At 35.7% G+C, this 18,840-nt stretch overlaps 1 protein-coding gene across 1 annotated transcript in view; it reads left to right on the top strand.

The window, feature by feature from the left end:
- Positions 1–11,809: 11,809 nt before the first annotated feature.
- CTNND2 (catenin delta 2) overlaps positions 11,810–18,840 on the top strand; it is a 651,480-nt gene continuing 644,449 nt past the window's right edge. Inside the window, exon 1 of the mRNA XM_006915865.1 lies at positions 11,810–11,947. The gene's annotated coding sequence lies outside the window, so the exon portion shown is untranslated. The remainder of the gene's footprint in view (positions 11,948–18,840) is intronic.

Genomic DNA, 18,840 nt, shown 5'->3' with positions numbered 1-18,840 from the left:
TATTTGTTTAATTTGTTCAATATATGAATGGAACTTGCATCTTGTGTTCTGAGTTAAGAGATTGGAAAAAAAAAACAGTTAACTGAGAGATATTTTTTCTCAATTGTGCAAATTATATGTGTAGTATACAGAAATTAGATAATGATTTTCCAATAATATGATGTGCAGATTTGTTATTCTACATTGAAATTCAGTCACTTGAACACTTTAAATTTAGCATTGTTCTCAGAGTAATTACTGTTTCATAAAAGCAGTCTATCAGACGGCATCGCCCCATGCGGATGCCATGTACAGACACAGAGTCACAGGGGAAGAGAAGCACAATCCAAGTGAAACAAAAGGTTCTTTCAAAGCCTGGCCCCATTTTCATCGGTGGAATTATTGACATTAGCAAGTCCCAGTAGACACTTGTTTCTTAAGTTCATAAGTGACTGATCTGGTAAGTAAATGATTCCAGGCAAAACAAATGCTCATACAATGGAAAGACCGACCAAATAATCACATAACAGACAGATGAGGTTAAGCATTAAAGTTCACTTACTAGTCATTCATTCATTCAATATTTAAGTATCGAGACACTGGGCAGTAAAATAAACAGTAAAAAACAAAAACAAAACAAAATTCTTTTAACATAGAGATTGGGACCAGTCAGTGAAAAGAAGTCATTTAAATTTAGGAAGTCGTTAAAAATATGTAAAAGATATTTTCATTTGACTTCAACTTAATTGTACCTGTGTTCACTAATCTTACAGGACCTAGATCACTTTTTAAAATATGGATCTGCCGTAAGAGGAACAAATCAACATTCTTGCAGCCCCTTTCCCTCACTCTGGTCTCCTCTCGTTGCATCCTTTATGATTCCCAGTTTCCATTTCTTTAAAGTGAGTGAGGAATCTAAGACACTTGTGAAGCATTTAGAAGGCAGAATCCTCCTAGATGTTTATAATTTTTCCCTAGTCTTTTAAAGTCATCTGTAATTAATTCCACAGCATTTTTAACTGGGTTATCTTAAAGGAGTTTCCCCAAAGCATTCATAAAGAAACAAAAAGTCTTATTCTTCATGCAGTTATATCTCACTGGTTCACATATATTTAATTAAATAATATAATTACAGGTTAAACTGGAATGAATGGTTTTGGATATAACACAGGTAGCTGCTCTGGATAAGTGATCTGTAGCTGGTGAGGGCAGGAGGGCCCCTCACTGCTGTGGAGTGGACAGCTGACCACCGGTGCAGCAGGGGCTGGTCAGTAAGGCTTACAAAATGGAGCCTGAGCTTCTAGAATAGATGCTGGTCATTGTGCTCGGCACTGGGACACCAAAATAACAAGCCCTCTGAAGACACATCATCTTAAAACAAAGACCCACACTTTAGATCCCATTTCCATATTCATTATTTCCCCCTGGAGCTCCTTCTAGTGAGAAGGGACCGTATCCTACTTATTTGTGTATTAGTATCCAATGTCTACTACTAGACATGGCACACTCTGTGGTCAGTGAATTATTTTTAACGATCTATTGTCTAAATTGGTATTATTATTGAGAGATTCTACAGATTAGCAGGATAGGATACTTATCGAGAACCATAAGCTATGTGGCTTCAAACAGTAACTTTTCCCTTGGTACCGTATGGAGGCTAGTTGTCCACACCCTATTTTCATCATCTGGAAAATGAGGATAATAGTAGAAATGCAGCATAGGGTTTTTGTACTAATTGAGTCAATACTGGTAAAGCGCTTAGAAGAATATCAAATGCATATTAAGTACGCATTGATATTACTATATTGTCTTATAACAATATTTGTTCAATTGTAACTTCAAATTTTAGATATGACTTCATAGCTCTTTCTTCATTTGCACAAACATCCATTTATAGGTAATTTTCTTTTGTATACTTGGCTAGGACTGGTATGACACTGATATGCATTTTTATTGCTTTTTTATCTAAGAAATACAGAAATTAATTGATAGGAAATCTGATTGTTGGAAAGATAAATATAAGAGAATTTTTTTGTAGTTGAATCTATGTGGTTTTTCTAACCCAAATCTGTATACCTACAGTGTTTACATAATTGAGATTTTAAATAAATATCATGCTAATTTATCTTTGGGTAGTATTTCCTTAAGACCCTTGGATATATGTATAAAAAATTCAGTCTCAAATGCTTGTTGCTATGCTTTTAATAACCCCTGCAGGTTAATAAATTTTTCACATTTTTCTCCTTTTTTTAAAAGAAAAATATCGTCGTTGATTGAAACTTTATTTATCAATCATCTTTGAAGATAGTGGAAGTTTGTCAACAAAATAGAGACATAAAAAAGGTAGATTATAATCAAGTTTACTCTTGACTCTCCCTCCAGAAAGATCAATAATAAGACCAAAATATTGCCACATAGAAAGTATGAGCTTCCTACCTAAGTGACAGAAATTTTTTGTCTCTAGGCATAAAGCTACAAATTTCTTTTTATAAGGTTAGGCTTATTTTCTTTAAACTTTTTTATATATTTGAACTATTATAATTGACCAATTTTATAACAGCTAAATATGAAAATCTTTGCCATTTGATTCAGGAATAATTTGTATACTAGAGATTGGTAACTGCTGATCATGAGTGATATTATAAATACTTAGGAAAAGGAGGAAGAGGGAAGGAGAAAATGGGAAACTTAATGCTGGAAAGACTTTTCCCCATATGGAACAAATTGTGAAACAAATTGTTTTTGAATTTGTAGAAAAATGGTACAAATTAATTTTTAAAATGTTAAATATTATACTTTTAGACCAGGAATATATCATCACCAGACCTATTTATTCATATCTGAGGTTTAAAATATGATTTATTCAATAACTGGAAGCGTATAGAAAAATTTCTTTTCAAATGGCTTTTGCCAAAATCTGCCTTTGGGGATTTGAACCAACTTGGTCTCATAAGAGATGATGACTTCATAATACATTAAAAGATGTTGGCATCATGATGGCTTGAAAAGGTGACATATTAAAATATTAATAAAGCCATCTTCAAGATTTAGATCTATCTAAAATTATTTTAAAAAATTTCCCAGAAGCTGATGAGTATTGTTTTATAATCAAATTTATAATGTAAAAAAAAATGATTACATTCAAACTTTGGAGATCCCTAAGGCCTAATTAAAATAATAGATGAGAAGTTGTCAGATATGTGGATTATAATCCTTGACCTCTGCTGACCTTTGACTTCTGAGTCTAGATTTGCTATTTGTTGTTTGAGTTTCGTTGTTCTCTAATTGTGAAATGAAGTTATTATTAGTAAATATAACGTTTGATATGAGAGTCAGAAGATTTTTATCTGTACTCACAGTAAAATGGATAAATTGCTGTAAGAGAGACATAACGACACACGTGAAAAGTCATAAATGGAAAGATGACTCATGTTTCTCTGTGGCTGGAATCAGCTCTTTGTGTGTTACACAGTTTAAAGTGTCATTTTATGGGCAGAAGTGCTGATAGACATTTTTTCCAAAGGAGACTTATAAGTAGGCAACAGGTACATGAAAAGGTAGATGGGCAGCATCCCTCTTCGTCAGGGAAATGCACATCAAAACCCCAATGACATATCATCACACCTATTAGAATGGCTGTCACAAAAAGGCAAGTGTTGGCAAGGATGTGGAGAAAAGGGAACCCTTGTGCACTGTTTTGGGGAATGTAGTTTGGTGCAGCCACTGTGGAACACAATATGGAAGTTCCCCCCCAAAATCAAAAATAGAACTACTATATAATCTTGCAGTCCCACTTCTGGGTATATATCCGAAGGAAATTCAAACAGATTCTTGAAGAGATATGTGAACTCTCATGTTCATTCCAGATTTATCCACAGTAGCCAGGATATGGAAACAGCCTTAAATGTCCATCAGCAGATTAATTGATAAAGAAGTTATGGTATATATATATATATGCAATGGAATATGTTCAACCACGAGAAAGAAGAGAATCCTGCCATTTGTAACAACGTGGGTCCTTCAAGGTATTATGCTAAGTGATATATATACACACATACATACATACACACACACACAATGGAATATTGTTCAACCACGAGAGAGAAGAGAATCATGCCATTTGTGACAATGTGGGTCCTTCAAGGTATTATGCTAAGAGACAGACAAAGACAAATACTGTATGATCTCGCTTATATGTGGAATTTAAAAAGTCGAACTCATAGAAACAGACTAGAAAACAGAAAACAAACTGGCGGAAGTAGGTTTAGGGATCGATCATCTCTTTTCACAATATACAATCTTATATCCATTTAAAATTATTTATCGGTCGCATACCAGCTTATTCGAAACACCAACATGCAATATTTAATGACTATACATACAAAAAATGAGAGGCTCTTTGCTGTATAACATTTACAGGTACAATAAAACCTCCTACATTCATCCAATTTAGATTTAACTTTCTAATCCAGGAAATTGTGGGTTGTAATATGCTAATTACATCACTTAAAATTTAAAAATTTTGTCTGTTGGTAAAAAACGCCAACATATCTTGGCAACTATTAAAAATTGTTATGGCTCTATTCAGTTTTTACTTTATTTTTCTTCTTTTAAGGCTAGTGGAGATATTTATTTAAAAAAATATTAATTCAGTGGGCAGTAACTAAAGTCGTTTAGGACTAGTCGAAACTCTGTTCTATAATTAAATTTCAAACACCAAATGACAGTTTCCCTGCTGTGTTGGGATAAGCATATTGGCTAAGGAGTACAGATATTTATTCCTTGTGAGATTTTGTCCTTGACTGTCCATTGATAATAATTCTGGAGAAAGGAAAAAGTGTGGCTGAATTCCAGTATTTTGAGACATTGTGAAGTGGCAGACATATATTTAGAATCAATATGAAGGACAAATTGCCATAATTTGAGTGGACACTTTCAAGTACTATGAAATGAGAACATGGTATAGGCCACTGTGTGGCTGGCATTGGAGACTTTCTGTCTAATAGATTGTGACAGTCAGAGTTGGTACTTCATAATAGTTAAATTGTGGACTGGCCTTAGAACGTGATTTTTTAGTTTTTACTTTTTTGGTACCAGATTTTATCATGCCAATCTCTAATTAAGTAGAGGAATATAAAATGGACAACTGAATATTTGTTCAAAAATATTATTTGACAGGTTGCTTTTCATTTATAAGCTTAGGTGCTTTTGTTCAGCCTCTTACACAGACAGGATGTAGGATGTAGGATGGCAAGTCTTTAGAAGTCGTGGGAAGGGAGACTCCAGCGCCTGGGACATTTGGCAGTGACAGTATGTTCTGGGCAGTCACTGTGTGTGATGAGCGCTGTGTTAGGAGCTGTGCTAAGCATGCTTCTTTGAAGTTCCAGCCAAAAGAATAGTCTATCTACCACTGAGCCTTTTTATTATAGAATTGTATTAAATCTTGCCCTCCTCTTTAGAAAAAGTGAAAATGCATGGTATTATGCCTGTGTTAATTTCTGTTCAACTTAACTGTTATTGCAGTGGATCTCTAATTACAGCACCTCAGAGTCTATATCTCTGGCATAAATATGTCCCTATCACTTACTAAACTCATGAAATCAGCTCTTGAAACATATTTGTAGGATCTGGGGGACCTTGGATGGTTATCGATTCCAGAAGTGGGTCACTCTCTTTTTTTTTTTGAAGTAAAGATGAGCCCTGAAATTGTATATTGTTGGTATCATACTTATGCCAGATATATTCCCACTGTCAGTGTAGACACAGGTGTGGCTAGTAGAAATACACACGTTTTGGATACGTTAACGTTCTATATTATCCAGACTCATTAACTTGAATATTTCTATTTTATAAACTTGGGAAAATTCATATACCAGTAGGTTCATAGGACTTTTATGTACCAATCATTGTTGCCAAGTGTAAAATTCCTTAATAATTTTAAATAGAGCTGATGATGAATTATGAATGTTCTGTCATTATAAGTTATTCAACAAACATTTAATGATGCCAAGTCTTTACCAGGCACTGTTCTAGGCCCTGAGGTGGTGAATACGAATGAGATCATTTCTGTGCTCGAAGAACTAATTAGGAGACATATAATTTAAAATATACGGTGTTTCCGTAAATCTAAGTTGTTAGTGGTATACCGTTGTTTTAATAACACTTTTAGTTGCAAGTGACAGGAAATCCATCCCAAATGGCTTAAAGGAGAAGGGTTCCAACAGCCACATTAGGAAACATCCTAGTTTTAGAAATATTAAAAGATGTAAGCCATCCCAGAAGAGGTAAGATCATGGCAGCTGGCAATGCTTGAGGAAGGTTCGAGTTCCAAAAGTTAACTAGAATTGTTCAGAAAGGCTGCAGAGCAGAAACAATGCATGTGAGATGACGGAGGAGTAAGAGTTTGACGACCTAACAGGTCTTGGAGATGATAACAGCATGCAGGTAGGAAAATCTGCACATGCAAAATTTGATTCCATGAGCTGCACTTGGAACTGCATGAAGCTGGTGTACCTATAGTGTCAGGTAGGAGAGGAGGAGCAGTGGGACCTGAGAGTGGAGTTTATGTCCCTTGGATTAGCAATTGAGGTGGGCTTCGGTCTGCGGTGATATTTATGTTGGTCCCATCCTAATATGTCACACCTCACCGTCGACTTATGCGACAGAACTGGACATTTCTTCACCTCCTGGCTTTGCCTGCTGGCGCCCTTGGAGTTGCATGTTCTGAATATGGCTCGGTGCTCCTTCTTCCCCTCCTTGCATGGTGCTCCCCATAAATATGCCAGATTCAGTTTGCAAGTTGCAAGTTGCTGGTATCCAGTCCCAGAGCCTGCTTGATTGATGGTTCTGCCTTTGAAGCCAACAACCCAGGGTATATATTCTCGGGCAGTGGACCGAGGGAAAAGCCTTACACTCACTCTAGGATTGCAAAAAAGCAGCGTCTTGAGTCAACATAAAAAACTGTCATTTCAAATACCAATTTGAGAAATGCTCGTAATGCAAAGCCCATTTTACTTATGCTACATGCTCTGCTAAGCAACCGTTATTGATTTTTACACTAATAGTCCATGCAATACCTCAACAAATATTTATTAACTGGCTGCTATGTATTAGATACTGAGCTAGGTGTGGGAAATTGAACAGAGACCAAGACAGATTGAATTTCTGACCTAATTGTATTTAGTTTTGACAACTGTTAATTGTTAAATTGTTTATATTATTAGGACAAGCTGAAAATTTTAATTTGTCTTTGAAAGGTAGAAATAAAGATCGTTGTATTTTTATGTGTGCATAGGACATCTGAGAGAGAATGATGCCATGCTATTTTTCTCGGTAGTAACATACTAGTTACAACAAAGAATTACAGTTTTGGCATCTAGAGTTATTACACAAATGAGGTGTTCAATGTTCTTGTTCATGTCACTAATTTATACTAACCTACACAACCTCTGTGCCCTAATATTAATAAAATGTTTAGCTTATCCTTTAATTTTACATAAATATGGCCTTTTAAATGTTGTCTGTGGAATGGAAGGTTATAAAAATCCAATATGTTAAATTATATTTAATTTTAAAATTGAATATTCAATTTTATATGTACATAGATATTTACATAAATGACGATATTTTGAGTATTCTAATGGCCAGCGTCATTATTCTTTTGGGCATAAGGTGACGATGAATTATGAAAGTGATGCCTAGTGGTCTGAAAGTCTGTCGCGCTAAGATTTTTGTGTTTGAGAACAGAGGGTCGAGCACAGAGTGGGGACTGTTTTGAAGAGGGTGGGGTGCATGAGAGAAAGAAAGAAATTCGATGCAGCAGCACGTGGGCTTTGCTTGTTGCTTGGCCTGAGGGGCAGGAAACCAAAAACGTTAACATTAAGAGATTGCCTGTGGAAGCTATTGGCTAACTGTAAGGGAAGAAGCGCAGGGTTCCAGAAGTATCTAACAGCTGTAAAGTAGAAGGTACAAAGGAACCTCCCGAAGAATAGAAAAAGGGCGGGAGAACATTTGACTAGCGGTGCCGTTTAGAAATCCTAAATCTTTACATTCTCCCATTCACGTTGGAGTGTGGTTTCTGGCTAGAGGCCTATTAGCTGCCCCGCTGTTAGCCGCATAGTCACAGGTACATACGTGTTGGGTTGTCGGTTGACAGGCCAGGTCACCTTCCGCTCTCCCTCAAACTCTTCCACTCACTATGTTGACATCTTAGCTGATGGCCGGTCATTCAGACCAAGCCCTGGAAGCATCTGGGCTCCTTTCTCTTTGTCTTAGAGACCACATGCAACCCTGACAGTTCTCCCTTCAAATTATACCCATATCCGACCAGTTCTCGCAGCCTCTTCTGCCCAGGATTACATCAAAGATTTGATGACTGGGTGTAGATCAAGGCCATCTCTACTTCTGCAGTGATGGAATCTACATTTTCATTGTTCAGTTCGGTAGCCACTGACTGTAAATGGCTATTGGGAGCTTGAAATGTGCACAGTGCAACTCACAAGCTGACTTTCTAATGTTACTAAAATTTAAATAGCCACATGTTGCTAGGCATTCCGGATTGGACAGTGCAACTCTTGCTAAGGAAATACCTGTTGAGTCCCACAGCATGGCAAGAATTTAGAAATTCTGGAATTTGAAGCAGGTAGGACCTGCTAATCTGGGAGGAAGAAGAAACGGGTCTCTGTGACAGATGAGGGCCCTGACAGTGACATGCAGGATGAATCCATCTGTGGGAACATGTCCACTGTACTCGCCATCAAATAAAAACAAAGTCAAAGGGATGGATTTTTCCGTATCCAGTTGGGGAAAGCAGGAGAGGCTGACGAAGGCCAGATTTGTTGCCACGTGAGGAGCGGACAGTGTCAGGACGCTGCTGGTGGGCAAGTGTGTGGGGCCAGCCTGGGTGGGGCCAGCCTGGATGGGGCCAGCCTGGAAGCAGGAGTTTGCTTTGGCTCCCCGAAATCTGAAATACGCACAGGTTCCTCATTCCATCGATGCCGCTTTTAGGAGTTTATCTATTAAAAATGCCGTAAGTGTAAAAATGGGGTAAAATGGCAAACAAAAGGTAAATTATGATGCCTACAATTGTCGAACACTAAATATTTGTGACATTTTTCAACTGTTGAATAATTTCTGTTCACAGAAGAAATCGTTCATGATATGTTGCTGAGCAAAAACTTAAAAATTAAAACCATGAAATGAATTCCCCATGTAAAACTCATTATGCGAGATGACTTAAATCAGAAAAAAAATAGGTATCAGAAACACCTATACCAAAATACCAGTCCAAGTAAATATACTGATCCGAGATGGCAGAATTAGTGATGATTACTCTTACTTTGTTTTATTCCTTTTTGTCTTCCACCATTTTTCACATTTTTTAGGTTTAGCACAGATTAACGACTGATTTTCAGTGGATTAGCTCTAATTAAAACTAACGTCCTTAACCACAGACCGCAGGGTTGGAAGGCGTAAGGCTCCTCCTCGCCACGAGGCCCTCCGTGGCTGGGTCCTGGCAGTCTCCCTCCCTTCCCTGTGCTCTGAGACGAGATTGGGAGTGACAGTCTTCGCCATCCATCCATACATAGTGATGCTTCAGTTAAAACTGGGCGTTAAGAATTATAAACTATGGCAATTATTGCAAGCCATTTTCAGTCAGCCATCGGTGCTGCCTGGGGGCGGGGCATTCGCTCCGTAGGGGAGGATGAGCCTTGAGAATTTCACTTCTCTTTCTTTTATTGCTATAAAGAGAAAGGGGAGTAGATAAACAGATGAAATTATTCCTTGTATTCTGTGGGTCAGAGTTGTCAAATGCCTAAGGATATACCTTGATTCATTGCCTATTAAATCCCATATTTTATTATGACAGGTACTATTATGCTTTGAAGAGTTATGTTTTATACAAATTGGTGCATAGACTAGCCTTCAGGAGACAGAACATGTTATGGGAAATAGGCTGACACATCAAAGAACTCAAAACTAGGAATAAAAAGGGAGAAAGGCTGAGTTCTGGTCCCAGTTACAGTACTTGATAACTCTGGGACCTTACACAATTTCTTTGTCAAAAATATGTAGATTATAATACTGGCACAGAGCCTGAATTCACATAATGCCAGTAAAATATTGGTGGAGATGCAAGGTCAAGGGTGGGTCTCCCACTGACCACAGGTGACTTTGCACACAGAATTGCCATTTTCCCTTCCTCTTACTTTTGCTCAGCCCCTGCCCCCATATCCCAAACCTCTCCTAGATAGAAGGGCTTGGCTTTCAGGTGATTTTACCTGACACAACATCTGCTCGTCTGTTTATTTACATCTATATAATTACGAAGCTTAATCAAATAAGAAACCCACATACGAAAGCAAGTTGAATACACAAATGTGCTTTATTATTTTCCTCCTGATCCTAACTCCCTAATTACTTACATCTGTGTCTTTCATCCTGTTGGTATCCATCACCTAAAATACTTTGAGCTATTTAGCCATGTTTGTATTTTGCCAAATTATATTTTAGTCCGATCCTTACTCTGCTCAAATTCTGCTTACTGTTATTATTTCCCCAAACCCTCCCATTTATTCTATGTTTGTAAGAGATTTATTTTCCCAATGCTATTCTAATCCCCATTGGTAGTATCATAAGGGACCTACTTCAAAGAATAAAAACAAAGAAAAACTAAGTGGGAATGTCCAATGGGAAAACAGATGACCACTTTTTTTACTATACATTTTAACGAAATTTCTGCAATGGAGCCTTTTTGGGTTTGTATAACCCTGAATTATTAACTGAATGTAGCTGGTAACATAGTGCTAGGGATGCTATGAAAATTATATCACTTATGGTAAAATCTGGGGAACACAGATGCAGTATAATAGGAAATACCTTTTAACATTCACACAGCGCTGGTTTCTAGAGGGACATGTAATAATACAATAGCTTTATGAAAGAAAATAACCTTTATTAACTCTCAGTCTTTTATATGGAGAGTGATTTTGTAGTGCCTTGGTAAAAATTGTCCTCAGTTAATTGTTATTTCCTTTGCTGATGAGCATTGCTAGATAATATATGTAACAAATACTTTGGTCTTATTTATTTGTTCAAGAAAGACAAAAGGAATAGAACAAAGCAACTTCTGAGAATCCCATTTTCAACCTGTACATGTGTGTCCTTTCATGAATTGGTCTGAAAGTTTCTCCTTTCTTTCGTAAATGAACTCGGACAAAATAAACTGGCCAATGAGCCTTGCCAACTTTAAGGAGCATGTGTCTGCCATAGGTCACAGAGTAAGAACTTGGTAAATATTTGTGGAGTAGGCTGATTATTTACTGTGTTTTAGAAAACCAACTGAGCTTGTTAATTGTGACATTTCTTAATCACTTATAAATTATTGACCATTTATTTTATGTGATCCATATAAGAAGGAGTCTAACAGGTTTATTTTTTATTTTTATTTTTTTTTGTGATGGAAATATACCAATGCACAAGTAATAAATTTACCCAAACAAATGAAATGGCAGGTCGGCTAGCGTATTTTTAAACTTAATACTTCTTTATCTCTTTACATTTTCTCATAATCTTACTTTCCTTTTCCTTCTCATTTCTTCCCCAACTTACCTCAAAGGCAAAACGCGAAGTTAGGAGTGTATTCTGGAATTAGTTAACAGTTGCTGTAACAGAAACCATTTTGTTTACATTCTCCTTCTGCCATGATGTGCTTTTTCTGTAGTTCGTAGTTTTCATTTTGCCTAAGCATACTGCTTGGTATTACCTGATAGTTATTGTCTGTTTACCGTGACAGCGTCCAGTTGCACTGAGCATGTCTTCTTGCGTTGCAGGAGCTATGCCTGTCCCCGACCAGCCTTCGTCAGCCTCAGAGAAGACCAGCTCCCTGAGCCCTGGCCTCACCACCTCCAATGGGGATGGCTCTGAAACAGAAACCACCTCTGCTATTCTCGCCTCGGTCAAAGAACAGGTAGAAACATTCCGCTTTTGTGACATTCTTCGGGGGCACTTACAAATTGCTTTTTACTGATGAATGATGATTAAATCATGTTGGAAAAATCGTGATTTACTAGCAAAATGTTGGTAATCGTTATCAAGTTAATATTAAGATATGATTATCATTGCTTTTGACTGCATGTTTTTTATTCATACTTTAGGCAGATTTTCTTGAAATAATATTCCATGGGGCAAAAAACAAACCAAAACAAAACGAAAAAACTTTACAGTCAAAATAACTGTTGGTAAAGTTTTGGCCGATTTGGTGATGAACCTGACTTTTAATACTATTAAATGCAGAAAGTCAAGTAATTGGTATTTAGAAAATATAAAGTCTAATACACTGTCAAAATATATCCACTAGGCTAAAAAGTTAGTATGTATGACAACTGAGGAATCTCATCTTGGGTCAAGGCAGGTTGGCTTTCCCATTGTTTTATAGATGGTTCTGGAAAAATGCATTACAGAATTTTCCTTTTAAAACTGATCAACAGTTTGAATGATTCCTCCTCCAATATTACTTGGCCGTAAAAATGGGTAAGTAAATAAAATCTGTAGTCTTAGATTTAAACAACTTGTATCTTAAGATTCATGTTTCTTATAAATAAAAGGTAGTAAATAATTATAGAAAGCTGGGAAACTCAATATTTTTTTATTCACCTATTCATTTAGCATGTTTTGAAATAGAAATCAGTAGTTTTTTTAAAAAAAGTGAAAAAGCATCCTGTTTTGGGGTAACATGATATGAGGATGTTGAGTTAGCAACAACAAAGGGTGAGAGCGAACCTAAGTCCAGGCACATCCCAACAGAGCAATATTCTAAGTGGGCCAATGACGGACAGTTACTTTAACTCAAAAAAAAAAAAAAAAAAAAAGATTTTCAAAAAAAAAAAAGATTCTCATTTTCCCCGAGTACACTGATTTTGTTTAATAAGTAGGGACTGGTTTAGGTAAAAGTAGGAAACGAGCTAGATGGCGAAACTATCAATAGACTCACTGAGGGAAGATCCATTAACAGAAGGGATCGATGTGCTACTCATCAAAAGTTTTTCACCTGGTCAGCAAGTGTACAGCTAAGTAGGTACACAAAGGAGTATTGAATAGCTTTATCTATGGATAATCTAGTTTGTGAAAATGGTCAGGAAGCAGGAGTTTGGGTTGAGGCACAGGCTGTACTGCTTGGTTAGTTTGCTTCCAAATGCTAACCTGAAAGAGTTTCCTGATTATTTTTAAGGAGTGATGGAAAAGGAGAGCGAAGATTCATGCCACTTCTCATACTCGAGATACTGCTTTGTTATAGTTGGCTGTGTCATGGTTTCCTATACCAAACTGTAATATGATTTGCAAGTCTTGCTAGGCCACTCAATTTAGAGTAGTGGCAAAATATAAAGCATGAGGCATAAATTTATGAAGAAATCTAGAAGACCTGTCTGATGAAAATGTTAACATTTTTTCAAAGACAAAATAATTCAGAGTAAATGAAAAGGCATGCCAGGGTCCTGTGTAGAAAAGCTGGGTATTATAACAATATTGCTGTCTCCCAAATTAATATATAAAATTTAGGCAGTTGTAATTAGGAAGCTGTGGCTGTTTGTTTGCTTCTTTAGCACATTGGATCACACTGCTTTAAAGGTCAGATGGCAGCATAAACATGTGACTGTTGCAAGGAAAATTTTGATAAAGATTTTACTTTACCAAATTTACCGATCGCGATAGTGTGCAATTGTCCCAATATAGAAAGAAAAATCTCTGTAGGACATAACTGAGGGTTCAGAACAGATTCAAATACATATAGGGGTTATATGTATTTGAAGTATTTCAGTTCAGTACAAAGCAGTGGTTTAAATGGTGTTAACATGACTGGCTTAATTACCATCTGGAAGAAAATGAAAGCACTTAACTCACAATATATACGGAAATAAATTTCAAAGGTAAAGCAATGTAAATAAAAATTAAAATATAAACATTTTAGAAGAAACATTGAGAAAATATTTATGTAAATTACAGGTGGGGTACCAACAATAATAACAAGGAAAAATTCAACATAAACAAGCAGAAAAATAGACAAGAGAAAATATGTGCCACAAATATGATAAAAATGTTGATATAATTAATATAGTAAGACTTCCCAACGTTGATGAGAAAAAGAGAAATCAAAGGATAGAAAACTAGGCAAAAAATATGAGCAGACAACTTACAAAAGAAAAATGCAAATTACCAATGAGTACATGGAAATGTTTTCACCCTAATGGACTGATCAGAGACCATAAAATTCAAAATGAATATATGACTTTCTTCAATGTACCAAATAAACGTTAAAAATAGCATATATTATAAGCTAGACAAGGGTAAAGTTTGAGGAATTTCACATTCTTTTTAATTCAGAATGGGAATTGCATTGCCGTAATCTTTTTGTAAAATTATATGTTGCTATGAATTGGTATTTGAAATGTTCAATAGCTTTTAATTAGTCATTCTTAGACATATGATCTATAGAAATGGATGACCTAGAACATAATAATTTTATATATGTGAGTGTTTATTGCAAAATTATTGGGGATAGAAAAAAATAAAACAGTGTTGATTAATGAAGAGTTGAAAAGATAATACATATTTTCTATGTGATTATTAATAAAAATGAGTTGGAGGTATATGGCTAACCTTTGAAAAAATTTATGAGTATTTTAGAAAGGAAATGACATAGTATTATATTATCCTGCTTTAAAAAATGAAAGAGTAAATACAGTTTTTGTTTGTACATGTTTATGAGCTTCCACAGACTTATAGAAGGAAATCGGTCAGACTCTTAGCATTGGTTATCCTATGTGTTTTAAATTAGGTGGAGGTGATAGTGGGCAGAGGATGTACAAGATTGGGAAAAAGAATTGGAAGACTGGAATAAATATTAGTAGGATAATAGAAATTATTCCTTCGGCTGAAATAGCGATGTCTGCAGTTGAGAGAATGGATAAGTTGCTTAAACAAAAATACATTTCTGAAAATAAAATGACCTCTCCAAATCCTTGATGAGAATTTAATAAAAACTTATTGTGAAGAGCTTTTTTCCTAATAATTAAAAGTAATTCATTGTTCATTTTTGGACAGCAAAGGTGAGATTCTTTGTGGCAGATATGGAATGTTGAGGAGGAATTAAAATCTATCCTGGGAAGCTGAGCGAGAGCAACTCGAAGCACTCGAATCAGAAGCGTAGGCGTCAGGTCCTCCGTGTGGACCTGCTCAGTGAGCAGCAAAGCCCACGGGCTCTCTCGCTAGGGCCTGGTGCAAACAACCAGTCTCTTCCTTCGCTGGGAGATTTTTGTCCTAAATCATTCTTAAGGCTTCCTTCCTTTCTTTTCCTCAGGTATAGACTCTCATCTTTAGAGTTAAAGCTAAGTTAAATATATTTTTAAGGACTATTAGCTGAGATTAAGGAAAAGTGACTTTATAAGTTACTATCCTCTATGATTCTTAATAATTATATGCATGATACTTTTATGACTCTATTCACTTAAAGAATATTGTTTGCCTGGTCCTCGTAGGTACTGAGAACTACCTTTCTTGAGTAAAGATGCTATTCATTAATTGAGAGAATTTCAAGTAAACATTTCTCGGCATCACACTTACATATTACTCTAGTTCTGCCTCTTTAGAGGTCAGTTTTGCAGGACAGAAGTCATCCCTTGTCATAGCAAACATGTATCGTGACTGCTGTGTAATAGACTGCCTAATATGTTTGCTCATTCATTAAACATACTGAGCACCTTGTATAGGCAAAGCACAATAAAGGGTAATAAAGGAAATGTATATATAAAAAAACTCAGTCCGACAGAGTTAATTGGAATAAGTTGTTAATGAGACTTAAGAACACAAATTCTTAGTTAACATTGCATGGAAAGAAAATGTAGTTTATAACCATACGATGAAACTTAAATAATGCCCAAACCTGTCATGAAATATATCCCAATAGCATTCTATGGCATGACTAAGGGATTTGTGAGCTGAGCCTTAGTATCCTTGAACACGCCAGCTATGGGTTGCTCAATGAAAAGGTGTTCATTGATTTTTTTTCTCTGCTGTAATTTCCTATGTTGATTGCTTTTTGACTGGGGAATTTACGCTTTTATATCAATATAACTAGAACCATGATTCATGCTACACTCTGTGGGTAATTTTCAGTATTTCAGACACATCTCATTCCCAACAGTTATTAAGTTTCTCCTCCAATGGGGTTTAAGAGAGAGACATCCAGTCCCCATTTCTGTGAGTGAGTGTCCTTCACCAGAAAGGAAGGGGAGGACAAAAGGCGGGCTTATGATATCCTGGTTGTATTATCTGGACAAATAACAGAGAGGCAATTAATAACCATTCATCATAAAGAAGAGCCAAAATGATGTGGAGGCTTAAACGTTGAGATGGGTTAAGGAATTTTTTTGAAGAATGGGGGATATTCCTTTGATGATGGCAATGACTAATAAGAGGAGAAATTAATGATGCTTAGGAGGGGATAATTTTAGATGAAAAGTCACTGAGTTGGTGGGAGTGATCTTGTCCCCCAGTATGCTAGTGGAGAGAATGGCTTCTGGAACAAAGACAATCAGAACAGGAGTGAGTCAAAGTACAAGTCATGGTCGAAGGAAGTCTGATGGCTTGGTGCTGGAAATGTGTGGTATTTCTCTTCTGCTGTCATCAGATAGGGACAGCCAGCTTGTTCTGAGTTGGAGGCTGTGTGGAGAGAGTTGGACTGAGCCAAGATGGAGAAGGGGAGGCACTGGAGGTGATGGACCCAAGAGAGTGATCGTAATGGTAGATCTTGGAATTGACAGTGAATGAAGGACAAAGGGTAAAGACAGAAAAACTGGTAGAGACCATGGATTGACAGAATGAATATGTATAGATGGTGATAGCTTGAGAACCATGTGCTTGAAACCAAAAATTTAAAAGTAACTATTGTTAATGCTAGTAAGTTATGACTCTGAGAAATGAGATCAAAACAAGAAATGAGAGAGAAAGTCTACTGTGGAGTCCGTGAAAGCTAGTGTGAGAATGATGTCAGCAGAGTGAGCAGAAGCTCAAGTCACCCATTAGTGGAGAGGAGAGACCCGAGGTGGCCTCATGACTTCGAGAAGAATACAACATGCTTGCTTGCAACTTGCCTGAGAGCAGTTATCCTGATCTTCATTTGTGTTTTCATGTCTGTCTATCAATCTATCTATCTATCTATCTATCTATCTATCTATCTATCTATCTATCTATCTATCTCATTGTTTAATTGTTATAATGATGGTTCTACTATTAGACAAGAATTTACATTCACTCATACTGTGTAACATTGGTCTTTGTATTTTATCTTAAATAAATATGTGTACTACTTTGCTCTTAAGGAAACCATGTGTTTCCTAAAATATACTTATTCTAAAATAATATTTCTTTCATTTGATCATCACGTGGTTCTAAAGTTTGCATCTAAAGGGTCTTATGAGAGCTAGAAAAAATTACTGGGGCATTTTTAAAGCTTTTAGAGCTCATGTAGTTTATTGATCTTTGTAAGTTATTATGAAAAAATTATTTTTTCATAATAATTCTACCAGCCAAATAATATACTTAATAATGAATAAATTAAATAGAAAATTTCGAGGTCTATAATAGTACATGCAAATTTTCATTTTATTGCATTTATTCAGTAGTGTTTATCAAGTGTCTACTGTGTGCCTAGGATTGTTCTTCCTTTAAGTGATGATACATAGATTTGGAGTTTGCCTTCAAGTACTTAGCAATGGTGTTAAAAAATAAACATAACAAACATATATAAAGAGCCATAGACTATTGAAGAATTAGACATGAAATTTTAAAAAACTCTCTAGTCCATAAATTATCAAACTCCAGTTGATATATATTGGTAAAAACATTCCTTAAAATTGACAACATTTATTTTCCCAGACATACTATTGCTACAGTAATTTCTCCTGTTTAAATTCTGTAAGAATTGAAAACCTTATTCGTGATTTTAGAGGAAATTCTTAGTATCATTATTTAGGATATTGATGATTTTAAAGTAGTAAAGTAGAAATTCTTATACTTTTAATCATTTTGTTATTCTACTTAATATAGGAAAGTAAAAGTAATGGCGTTTTTGAGCTCCCACTGTTGGGAAAACTATTGCACATAGTACTTTACATATGTTGTGTCATATAAAGGCATTGACCATTTGAAACTTTACATCTTACATAAAATCTAAAGAAATACCGATCATTTACATTGACTCATGTGAGGATAGCATGCCTTTCTATATATTTAGCTTTTATATTTATTTTTAAAATACATTAGCTCTGTATAACAAGAAGTATGTTATACATGCTTCCTTAATTAGTATTCTTTCAGTGCTATATATCACTGTGAAATCTTTCAGTAGTATTAGTGTTACTATAATGTGCAGCAACAGTTTCTGATAACAAAATGTGGAAAATGACCTATAACTATTAATTAATTTCCCAACTCTATTTTGGAAAGCATTTTATGAAAGTAATGACTAAATTATCATCCATGAAAAAAAGGAAATTGAACACCTTTAGAAAAGGTCAGGAAGATAGAGAAAGATTATCTGCAAAGACTAGTGAACTTTATATTCATTTAGTCAGAGAAGAAAAGACTATATCATAATACTACAAGTTGAACTTTCTCCATATATCAAAATTAGAATGAGAATTATGTGATTGATTTTTGAATTGTTATTTTTTCAAGCCAGATATACATTGAAAATATTTTTCAAAAAACCGTAATCTTCCTCTAATTTTCATTAACAGAATATAGACTGTATTAAGAACAGTCATTGTCTGTTTCAAGATGGAGTGAGAGATGAAGGCACAGCTG

Source organism: Pteropus alecto, unplaced genomic scaffold (genome assembly GCF_000325575.1).
Source record: "Pteropus alecto unplaced genomic scaffold, ASM32557v1 scaffold66, whole genome shotgun sequence".
In the NCBI taxonomy this organism is placed as follows: Eukaryota; Metazoa; Chordata; class Mammalia; order Chiroptera; family Pteropodidae; genus Pteropus; species Pteropus alecto.
The sequence above is the reverse complement of the archived record's forward strand: the minus strand, read 5'-3'. Positions and strand labels throughout refer to the sequence as shown.